Source organism: Salvelinus fontinalis, chromosome 20 (genome assembly GCF_029448725.1).
Source record: "Salvelinus fontinalis isolate EN_2023a chromosome 20, ASM2944872v1, whole genome shotgun sequence".
Lineage (NCBI taxonomy): Eukaryota > Metazoa > Chordata > Actinopteri > Salmoniformes > Salmonidae > Salvelinus > Salvelinus fontinalis.
Window position 1 is genome coordinate 2,126,918 of NC_074684.1, and position 12,768 is coordinate 2,139,685.

The following is a 12,768-nucleotide window of genomic DNA, read 5'->3' on the forward strand; positions in this document are numbered from 1 at the left end:
AAAGTAAAACACTAACATATCTTGATTAGATAAGTATTCATCCCCCTGAGTCAATACATGTTATTAGAATGCGCCAGAGGGGATGGCTGCCGTTTTACTGGCTCCTAACCAACTGTGCTCTTTTGTTAGTTTTATTTGTAACGGGTGAGTAAACCTCCACTACCATCCGTTCTATTGGCCAACATGCAATCATTGGAAATCAAAATGGATGTAATATCTTAGGATTCACTAAGTCGTGGCCGAACGACGACACAGATAATATAGAGCTGCCAGGATTTTCCATGCATCGGCAGGATAGAGAAGCTACTTTTGGTAAGACAAGGGGCGGGGTTGTGTGTTAATTTGTCAATAACAGCTGGTGTCTAATATTAAAGAAGTTTTGAGGTATTGCTAGCCTGAGGTAGAGTACCTTATGATAAGCTGTAGACCACACTATCTACCAAGAGAGATCTCATGTATATTATTTGTAGCCGTCTATTTACCACCACAAACCGATGCTGGCACTAAGACTGCACTCAACGAGCTGTATAAGGCTATACGCAAACAAGAAAATGCTCATCCAGAAGTGGCGATCCTAGTGGCTGGGGACTTTAAAGCAGGCAAACTTAAATCCGTTTTTCCTCATTTCTACCAGCATGTCACGTGCAACCAGGGGGAAAAAATCTTGGCCCCCTTTCCTCAACACACAGAGACGCATTCAAAGCTCACCCTCGCCCTCCATTTGACAAATCTGACCATAATTCTATCCTCCTGATTCCTGCTTACAAGCAAAAACTAAAGCAGGAAGTACCAGTGACTTGCTCAATAAGGAAGTGGTCAGATGACGCGGATGATACGCTACAGGACCGTTTTGCTTGCACGGACTGGAATATGTTCTGGGATTCATCCAATGGCATTGGGCTCCCGAGTGGCGCAGCGGTCTAAGGCACTGCATCTCAGTGCTAGAGGCATCACTACAGACCCTGGTTTGATTCCAGGCTGTATCACAACCGGCTGTGATTGGGAGTCCCATAAGGCGGCACACAATTGGCCCAGCGTTGTCTGGGTTAGGGTTTGTCTGGGGTAGGCCGTCATTGTAAATAACAGTTTGTTCTTAACTGACTTGCTTAGTTAAATAAAGTTAAAATAAATAAATACAAATTGAGGAGTATACCACCTCAGTCATCAGCTTCATCAATAAGTGCATCGACGACGTCGTCCCTACTGTGACCATACATATCCCAACCAGAAGCCATAGATTACAGGCAACATCCTCATCAAGCAAAAGGCTAATCCGGACTGTTATAAGAAATCCCGTTATGCCCTCAGACGATCCATCAAACAGGCAAGCATCAATACAGGATTAGGATTGAATCCAAAAACACAGACTATAATGCTCATCGGATGTGGCAGGGATTAAAAATTATTACGGACTACAAAGGAAAACCCAGCCGCGAGCTGCCCAGTGATGAGAGCCTATCAGTTAAGCTAAATGCCTTTCATGCTCGTTCGATGCAAGCAACACTGAAGCATGCATGAGAGAACCAGCTTTTCCGGACAACTGTATAATAAAGCTCTCGGTAGCCGATGTGAGCAAGACCTTTAACCTGTTGAGGATGGGGGCGCTGTTGTGACAATTTATGCTAATCGTGTAATTTTTGAAACGGCTTCCCACAAAATCTTTGATCGTACAATATGCATATTATTATTATTATTGGATAGAAAACAGTCTATAGTTTCTATAGGAGTTGAAATTTTGACTAAAAAATATAGGGTGGACAGCGATTGATAGACAATTTAATTCTTAATACAATCGCGGATTTACATTTTTTAAATTATCCTTACTTTTCAATACAGTTTGCGCCAAGCGAAGCTACGTCAAAAAACATGGCGTCCTAAGCCACTAACATTTTTCGACAGAAACACGATTTATCATAGTAAAAATGTCCTACTTTGAGCTGTTCTTCCATCAGTATCTTGGGCAAAGGATCCTTTCTTGGGTCTAATCGTCTTTTGGTGGAAAGCTGTCCTCTTGCCATGTGGAAATGCCAACTGCGTTCGGGATGAACTGGAAGCGTGCCCAGCGATTCACAGCGTTTCAGAAATAAATGTCCCAAAATCGCACTAAACGGATATAAATTGCTATAAAACGCTTTAAATTAACTACCTTATGATGTTTTTAACTCCTATAACGAGTCTTAACATGACCGGAGAAAGATTACTCCCAACACTAATGCTTGGAACAGGTGCGGGTCGGTGTCCTCCACGCGCATGACGCACCAAGAAAAGAGTTGCTAGCTACAGGGTTTTTTAATTTATAGTGCCTGTGAACGCGCAATCGACCCCATTCAAATCGTCATCACGTAAAGGCATCCAGGGGAAGACGTAAGCAGTGTCCGTATACTCATAGCAATAACAGTGGCCTTTTAACGGACTCCAGATCAGGGGCCAACATTTCTGAAATCTGACTCCATGTCAGGGAAATTGCTGTAGAATGGGTTCTGTTCCACTTAGAGACAAAATTTCAACTCCTATAGAAACTATAGACTGTTTTCTATCCAATAATAATAATAATATGCATATTGTACGATCAAGAATTTTGTGGGAAGCCGTTTCAAAAATTACACGATTAGCATAAATAGTGACAACAGCGCCCCCAGCCTCAACAGGTTAAACAGGTCAACATTCATAAAGCTGCGGGGCCAGACGGATTACCACGACATGTACTCAAAGCATCTGGCTAGTGTCTTCACTGACATTTTCAACCTCTCTCTGACCGAGTCTGTAATACCTACATGTTTCAGGCAGACCACCATAGTCCCTGTGCACAAGGAAGTGAAGGTAAATGATTACCGCCCTGTAGCACTCATGTCGGTAGCCATGAAGTGCTTTGAAAGGCTGGTCATGGCTCACATCAACAGCATCATCCCGGATACCATAGACCCACTCCAATTCGCATACCGCCCCAACAGATCCACAGATGTCGCAATCTGAATCTTACTCCACACTGCCCTTTCCCACCTGGACAAAAGGAACACCTATGTGACAATGCTGTTCATTGACTACAGCTCAGCATTCAACACCATAGTGCCTACAAAGCTCATCACTAAGCTAAGGACCCCGGGACTAACACCTCCCTCAACAAATTGATCCTGGACTTCCTGATGGGCCGCCCCTAGGTGGTAAGGGTAGGCAACAACATGTCTGTCATGCTGATCCTTAATACTGGGGCCCCTCATGGGTGAGTGATTAGTCCCCTCCTGTACTCCCTGTTCACCCACGACTGCGTGGCCAGGCACGACTACAACACCATCATTAAGTGGTAGGCCTGATCACTGACAACTATGAGACAACCTATAGGGAGGTCAAAGACCTAGCAATGTGGTGCCAGGACAACAACCTCTCCCTCAATGTGAGCAAGACAAAGGAGCTGATCGTGGACTACAGGTAAAGGCGGGCCGAACAGGCCCTCATTAACATTGACAGGGCTGTAGTGGAGCGGGTCGAGAGTTTCAAATTCCTTGGTGTCCACATCACCAAGGAACTATAACGGTCCAAACACACCAAGACAGTTGTGAAGAGGGCCCGACAACACCTTTTCCCCCTCAGGAAAATAAAAGATTTGGCATGGGTCCCCAGATCCTCAAAAGGTTCTACAGCTGCACCATCTAGAGCATCCTGACCGGTCGCATCACCGGCTGGTATGGCAACTGCTCTGCATCTGACCGTAAGGCGCTACAGAGGGTAGTGCGTACGGCACAGTACTTCACTGGGGTCAAGCTTCCTGCCATCCAGGACCTATATACTCGGCGGTGTCAGAGGAAAGCCCCAAAAATTGTCAGAGACTCCAGTTCTCTCTGCTACCGCCTGGCAAGCGGTACCAGAGGTGCAAGTCTAGGACCAAAAGGCTCCTTAAAACTTCTTATGGCTGAGATCCTGTTAATGGCTGAGATCCCATCTTCATCAGGTGACACTCATAGGACTTCATGTTACACAATACATGTATGTTTTGTTCGATAAAGTTCATATTTATATCCAGTTCATTAATGTTTTGCCTCGAAAACATCCGGTGATTTTGCAGAGAGCCACATCAATTTACAGAAATACTCATAATAAACATTGATAAAAGATACAAGTATTATACATGGGACTTTAGATAAACTTCTCCCTAATGCAACCGCTGTGTCAGATTTCAAAAAAACTTTACGGAAAAAGCACACCATGCTATAATCTGAGTACAGCGCTCAGAGCCCAAACAAACCATACAGATATCCGCCATGTTGTGGAGTCAACAAAAGTCATAAATAGTATTATAAATATTCACTTACCTTTGATGATCTTCATCAGAATGCACTCCCAGGAATCCCAGTTCCACAATAAATGTTTGTTTTGTTCGATAACGTCCATCATTTATGTCCAAACACCTCCTTTTTGTTTGCGCGTTTTGTTCCAAAATCCAAATTGATGACCCACAGGTCAGACGAAAAGTAAAAAAATTCCATTACAGTTTGTAGAAACATGTCAAACGATAGAATAGAATCAGTCTTTAGGATGTTTTTAACATAAATCTTCAACAATGTTTCAACCGGAGAATTCCTTTTGTCTTCAGAAATGCGATGGAACGCAGGTCGCTCTCACGGGTGCGCGCGTGATCAGCTCATGCCAGACACCTGACTCAAAGAGCTCTCCTTCTCTCATTCTTCACAGTAGAAACATCAAACAAGGTTCTAAAGACTGTTGACATCTAGTGGAAGCCTTAGGAAGTGCAATATGACCCCAAAGACAGTGTATATTGGATAGGCAAACCTACAAACCTCAGATTTCCCACTTCCTGGTTGGATTTTTTCTCAGGTTTTTGCCTGCCATATGAGTTCTGTTATACTCACAGACATCATTCAAACAGTTTTTGAAACTTCAGTGTTTTCTTTCCAAATCTACTAATAATATGCATATCTTAGCTTCTGGGACTGAGTAGCAGGCAGTTTACTCTGGGCACCTTATTCATCCAAGCTACTCAATACTGCCCCCAGCCATAAGAAGTTAACAGCTTCTAGCCCCAAGCCATAAGACTGCTGAACAATTAATCAAATGGCCACCTGGGCTATTTACATTGACACCCCCCCCCCCCATTTGTTTTTTACGCTGCTTCTACTCACTGTTTATTATCTATGCATAGTCACTTTACCCCTATCTTTACCCACGCACATTGACTCGGTACCGGTACCCCCTGTATATAGCCTCGTTATTGTTATTTTATTGTGTTACTTTTTATAATTTTTTACTTGAGTTTATTTGGTAAATATTTTCTTAACTCTTTCTTGAACTGCATTGTTGGTTAACATTTCACGCTTAGGTTGTATTCGGTGCATGTGACAAATAAAGTTTGTGGCACCTTACTGCCCTCGTAGTGCACTACTTTTGAACAGGGCCAATAGGGCTCTGGTCAAAAGTAGTGTTCTATATAGGGCAATAGAGCACCATTTGGGACGCACACACACAATGTGTTCTGACTGAGGCTGGCATAATAAGACTCAAGTCCAACTCCGCTTGTATGGTGTCCTATTAAAATTCTAACTCCCATTCTCTTCCCGCCGCTCCCTTGCTTGCTCACTAAGGAGAATATTCAAAATGTCCAGTTGTCGTGGCAACATTGAAAGAGTCCTTGAGTCACACCCAAGGGATGAGAGCCCCCGTTTTTGTTGTCGAGTGTGTGTGTGTGTGTGCGTGTGTGTGTGTGTGTGTGCGCGTGTGTGTGTGTGTGTGTGTGTGTGTGTGTGTGTGTGTGTGTGTGTGTGTGTGTGTGTGTGTGTGTGTGTGTGTGTGTGTGTGTGTGTGTGTCCATGAAAAGGGACAGTCAGATATTTTTTTTCATTTCATTCACTCTAATATAACCATTATCATACAATGTATTAGACTGGTAACTGTGGATAATACTTACGTTACTGGTTGAAATCGATTGTTTTGAGCTATGTTAGTCTTGTACATTCTGCTCTAGTCTAAAAAGCCAAATCAGAAAATCAAACCATCAAACCAATCCATCCAAAGCAATCACAGTGTCCTGGTGCGTTAAAACTAACCATTATAAGAAATCAAACTGTGGTGATGAATTAAGTAACGAAACCGATCTGATACGTAGCCAATTTGATGTTTTCTTTGGATTCATCATCTCTGAAATTATGTGATCATTGCGATCATCTGTATGGATAGGGGGTGAAATTTATGTGCCGTGAGTGGCACTGAATTCTCAAACAATAACTAATTTCAGAAAGGAAACGCCATGTAGTAATATGTTTAACCATTTATTAAGCAATTAATAATATAAGTATTGGCGATATACAGTAGGTATTGCTGCTTCAGGGAAGCTCACTGCCCAAGCAAAGCATCAATATAAAATAGTCTACAGGCAGTGAGCTATACCAATTCCCCCGGCAAGAACACAGAACCTAACAGGTGGAGGCTGGGGTGGTTGTGGGAGCAAGAAGCCAGCGCATAGTAGCAGGAGCAGCATGCGGCAGTAGGATGAGTGAGCAGACCCGGTAAGCTTAAATGTGACCCGATTCAGGAAACTAGGCATATGTCGCAAATCACAACTTCACAGGAGAGCTGTTTGAACATAAACGTATTTTTATCAAAATGCATTTTTTGGCAAAAGTGCCTTAATATCAAACTTGTAAAATTGTTTAAATTACGAGCCTAGTTGGTTTAGTCAGAGAAATAGCGAGCAACCTTCCCGCTAGCCATGATTGGCTGAGATAATGAGTGGGCTTGTCACGAATCCCGCCGAAGATGGTGCCTCTTCCCGTTCGGGCGGCGCTCGGCGGTCGTCGTCTCTGGCCTACTAGCTGCCACCGATCCCCTTTTCTGTTTCATTTAGTTTTGTCTGAGTTGTTGCACCTGTTTTTCTGTTTGTGGTGTTTCGTTCATTATTGTGGTGTCTGTTCCTATTCGGTTTAGTCCTGTTTGTTTTGGACTGGGGACTTTACGCGCCTTTGTGTGTGTGGCGTGACCGTCTCTCTGATATTTTGGAATATTAAATCATGTCCTTTCTGAACTACCCTGCTCTCTGCGCCTGACTCCTTCACTCACCACTTTTAGAATTGTGACAGGGCTGGACACGCCCAGAGATGAGTTTGGATTGGTCTGCCATATAGGACGCGTCTGTCTATTGGAGCTGGTCAGTATGTCTAGGTAATCTTGTCAATCTTGTACTCTTGGCTTTAAAAAAAATGTATTGTGTAATAAAGCTACATAAATCTAATGTCAAGTTAAATTGTACTGTTAGCTAGCTAACGTTAGCTGACTGGCTCGCTAGCTAACATTGTGTATGCTCTCCACCCTCTGGAGGACTGAGTTTTGAAATCAGTGGAATTTGAGTATGATAGCTAAGGAGATGGAGAAAACACCAGGATCAGCAAAGTGGAGGTGTTGTTGCCTACCTTCACCAGCTGGTGGTGGCCCGTCAGGAAGTCCAGGACCCAGTTGCACAGGGCGGGGTTCAGGCCCAGGGCCTTGAGCCTAATGATTAGTTTGGAGTGTACTATGGTATTGAAGGCTGAGCTATAGTCAATGAACAGCATTCTTACATATGTACTCCTCTTGTCCAGATGGGATAGGGCAGTGTGCAGTGTGATTGCATTGTCTGTGGATCTATGGAGGTGGTAAGCAAATTGAAGTGGGTCTAGGGTGACAGGTAAGGTGGAGGTAATATGACCCTTGACTAGTCTCTCAAAGCACTTCATGATAACAGAAGTCATTTAGTTCAGTTACATTTGCTTTCTTGGGTACAGGAACAATGATGGCCATCTTGAAACATGTGGGGACAGCTGATTGGGATAGGGAGAGATTGAATATGTCCGTAAACACACCAGCCAGCTGGTCTGCGCATGCTCTGAGGACGCGGCTAGGGATGCCGTCTGGGCCGGCAGACTTGCGAGGGTAACACACTTAAATGTCTCTTACGTCGGCCACGAAGAAGGAGAGCACACAATCCCTGGTAGCGGGCTGCGTCGGTGGCACTGTGTTATCCTCAAAGCGGGTGAAGAAGGAGTTTAGCTTGTTTGGAATCAAGACGTCGGTGTCTACGACGTGTCTGGTATTTCTTTTGTAGTCTGTGGTTGTCTGTAGACCCTGCCACATGTCTTGTGTCTGAGCCGTTGAATTGCAACTCCACTTTGTCTCTACACTGACGTTTTGCTTGTTTTATTGCTTTGCGGAGGGAATAAATAAACACTTTGTATTCTGCCATATTCCCAGTCACCTCGTCATGGTTAAATGCGGTGGTTCTTGCTTTCAGTTTTGTGCAAATGCTGCCATCTATCCATGATTTCTGGTTAGGGTAGGTTTCAGTGGGTACAACATCTCCTATACACTTCCTGATGAACTCAGTCACCATATCAGTATATTCGTCAATATTATTCTCGGAAGCTACCCAGAAAATATCCCAGTCCGCGTGATCAAAATCAAAATCATCAATCTTGATGCGGGGATTCCGATTGGTTAGACCAGCATTCAATAGTCCTTAGCACGGGTCCTTCTTGTTTGAGTTTCTGCCTATAGGAAGAGGGGAGCAAAATGGAGTAGTGGTCAGATTTGCAGAAAGGAGGGCGAGGAAGGCCTTGTAGTCATCGCAGAAGTTGGAGTAGCAGTGATTGAGTGTTTTAGCAGCGCGAGTACTACAGTTGATGCGTTGATAGAACTTCGGAAGCCTTTTCCTCAAATGTGCTTTGTTAAAATCCCCAGCTACAATAAATGCGTCCTCAGGATATGTGGTTTCCAGTTTGCATAAAGTCCAGTGAAGTTCTTTGAGGGCCGTCGTGGTATTGGCTTGAGGGGGGAGGGGGAGGGGGGGGGGGTATACACGGCCATGACTATAACCAAAGAAAATGATATTGGGGGATAATACGGTCGGCATTTGATTGTGAGGTATTCTAGGTTGGGTGAACAAAAGGACTTGAGTTCCTGTATGTTATCACAATTACACCATGAGTCATTAATCATGAAACAAACACCCCGCCCTTCTTTTATTTATTCCTGTCTGCACGATGAACTGAGAACCCAACTGGCTGGGCTGACTCAGACAGTATATCCCGAGATTTCTCTGGAAAGAAACCTCACCCTGAGCCCATCAACTTTATTAACCAGAGACTGAATATAATATACTCGGAAGCGGTGGGTTATGTGCGCACCTCCTAAGACCACTCCGAATACCTTTCCTCTGCCAGCGTTGTTTTGGGTCGGCCTCTGGAATCAGTTCAATTGTCCTGGGGGGTGCGAACAAAGGATCCGCTTCGGGAAAGTCGTATAACTGGTCGTAATGCTGGTAGTGCTGGTGAGTTACCGCCGCTCTGATATCCAATAGTTCTTCCCGGCTATATGCAATAACACAAACCATTTTCTGGGCTACTAATGTAATAAATAATACATAAAAAACTGAATACTGCAAAGTTTCCTAAGAGCTAGAAGCAAGGCAGCCCTCTCTGTCGGCACCATTTTAGCACTAATCCTTGTGTTTCTAGCGCCAATGGGTGGTCAGCTGTTGTACTCTCCTCCCATTTTGTTTTCAGTTCAGGAGAGTTGGTTATCCACTTGCAGAGGTCCATGCCTGCAGTTGACAACATTCGCTTTGCAGTTGTCACAAAGTAAGCCTCTTCAACATCACGTGAACTTGCAATGAAGTCATCTACATAGAGTGACTCTCTCAACGTCTCTACAACTTCTGGTTGTTCTGTTTCATAGTTTCAAGCGCGTTCTGTAGCTGCGAGCAAGAATGGACTTGGGGAAGCTCCAAATACCACTCTGTTCGTCCTCAGCACGTGCAGTTCCTCTTCATTTTCTTCCCTAGGTGGGCCTGTGAGTTCCTGGAATCTCACACCGTATCTGTTTCATTCTGCTAGGGATATCTGCAGGAAAGCCTTCTTGATGTCTGCCATGAATGCGATCTCATGTAGTCTGAACTTTATCAGAATGCTGAGCAGATCCAGATTCAGGTTTGGTCCTGTGAGTAGACAGTCATTGAGGAATGGACAGCCATCTTCATGGGACGAGCCATCAAACACCACTCTCAGTTTTTTCATCACCTTGTCCTCTCGGAGTACTGCATGGTAAGTAGTATTTCACGTTGTCTGTGCTTGATGCGTTGTCCTTGGGCACGTCCTCTTCCATATTCTGTTGTAAGTAGTCCTCCACTACTTCATTGTATCTGCTGTACAACATCACATCCTTCTTTAGTCTTTTCTTTTTTTCTGTTTCTTGATGATTCTATAGTTTTTTTTTTTTCTTGGAGTTCTGGCATTTCCAGTTTCCATGGAAACTCCACATAGTATTGTCCATCTTTGAGGGTAGTTGTTCTCTCGAACCTCTGTAGAGCCTTGTTTTCTGTTTTCTGTTTTCTCGCTTGTGATACCCAGAGACTCAAACTCCCAGAATGCATGCAGTTGCTTGGAGACTAGTGTGTCTTCATCAAGTGGGATGAGCATGTGTGTTGCATCTGCAACACTTGACATGGACACTGGCCCCTACACCGACCATCCAAAGGTGCTCTCTAAAGCAACCAGCGCATAAATAATGGAATTCGCAGATGAACTCATCCCTTGGCATTTAATCTAAAATAGCGTTCATAGGAAGCAAAGGACAGATGCCCCATAATCTTCAGTGTGGATGCAGGGACAGATGGAGAAGCCGTTGAAGCAGCGCCGATCCAAAATGAATGGGCTGCGTATAGCTCAGGAGATCCCCCACAGCAGTGACAGAGGAGACGGAGCCGTGATGAAAAACCAGTGTCTCGTCATTGGTTTCCCAGTATCAGTGATGAATAATGGATTGCCCGACGTGGCCAGTGGTCGCCATTGCAGGTAGTGTAACATGGAATAGAGAACAGAAAGCAGTGTTAGTGTGAGCAATGATACCTGGCGTACCTTACCCATTCCTATCAGTTCGGGAATGCTTTACCAACACGGTGAACATGTGAGAGTGTCCATAATTAAATCAGAAAAATCATGAGATCATGCAATGATTAAAGAGAAATGAATACGAAGTGAATTCCCCAACCAAAAAAAAACGTAGAAAGCTATAAGACGACTGCCTCGAATAAAATATCATTGCATATACATTTTTTTTTGCATAGAGTAAGGTTGATAGGTAACCTTTGTCATTGCCTGAAGATTGCTCTTTTGAAGCCCATGAGGCAGAAGGAGCTGTCATCTTGGTGTATGGGGATATTCTACCTATGCAACATAGCTAATGGACCAGGGGCTGACAGAATCATGATCATAGGGCAATACTGCAAGAACTCAGGTAGGTTTCACAATCTCAGAAGAAATACATTTTAACATTGTAGCAGCAGAGGACCAGAGTGAAGCCAGGATGAACTGAGAAGCAGTAGCAGTGCAGATACAGAATCGGGCACCAATAGCTCAGATCTAACCATCAGCGCTGACGAAGGAGCCACAGCTACATGAGTTTTAGTACCTTGTCATTGGTTACCAGCATCAATGTTGAACAGAGGTTCGCCAGGTGCTGCCAGTGCTCAGCATGCAGGCAGCATAACACGAGAGGACAAAGCACTGTTAGTTTTGGTGATGACAATGTTCCACATGTGTGAGTCCATAATGCAAAAAGAACTTGAGAGATCATGCAAAATTGTAAGGGAAGGAACATTTAGTGTACTCAGACTGAAGAACCCCTAAAGCCATCATAACGGACCGCCTCTGGAAAAGCGTAATGGAACACCGTTGCCTTAACGTGAACTCAAACTTGTGCTACTGAGAGAGGAGGGAAACTCTTTGATATGCATGTTGGTTGCTTCTCCATAGCCATGAAGAGCAAATGTAAAACAAGTAGGCAGACTGATGTATTCTTGAGCAGACTGCACGCTGACGGGTCATGACGCCCAATATGAACTGAATCTCTGCTATTGGAGCGCGATGAGGCGACATTCGCCTGACTGAACCTGGAATAGAAAAGGCCTAAGTGGTTATATAACAGAAGACATTGTATAGAGGGAAAACCATACAGTAGACTGCTGCAGAGCGCACAGCTCAGCCATGACATACCATTTACATAGCATAAAACATACAGTAATACTAACAAACCCACAAAACTGAAACTAAACGATAGCTACGTCATTACCTCATCTAAATAGCCTGTCCTACTGAAATTGCTTAGCCGATGTATCTGCAGCATGCACTGTGTGCACAGTGAGAGTGACCTGATAATCAAAACCTACACCTACAAATAGTCTACCTGAGCTGAAGGCTAATGTCTAATGGTATCTGCCGGTGAGCCGTGAGAGAAGAATAAATTACCTGATAACGAGACAAATAGACCCCATAGATTACTAGAACAAGCCTGCATAAAAGTGTCTGAAATAAGCTCTTACAGACCTTCCCAGAAAGAGGTAATGAACTCTTGATCGCCAACAGTCATCGCCATGTGGGTGTTTAGCAAGCCTACCGCGTGCTAGGTAATGCTAGTAACAACAGCCCATCCAACACGGCTGAAACTATAGCAAGCCTTGATCAGTCACACAGCTATATGGTGTCAGCTTCCCCTCTAATGTCCAGGGTGACAACTTAGAGTCTGAGGAAGAAAAGTTAGGGTTAGGCAGAGGTATCAATTTAACATGAGGTTGTACTCCTGTGGAATATATGCTTAGTGATGAAAAGACCCAGTAATGTTTAACCGATGACAGACTAACGCCATTCGAGGAGCACAAGATATCAAGCTGCTCGACTGCTGAACAGTTCGTGTAGCACCCACACATTTGGGCCAGCAGAAGTTGGAAGATATGAG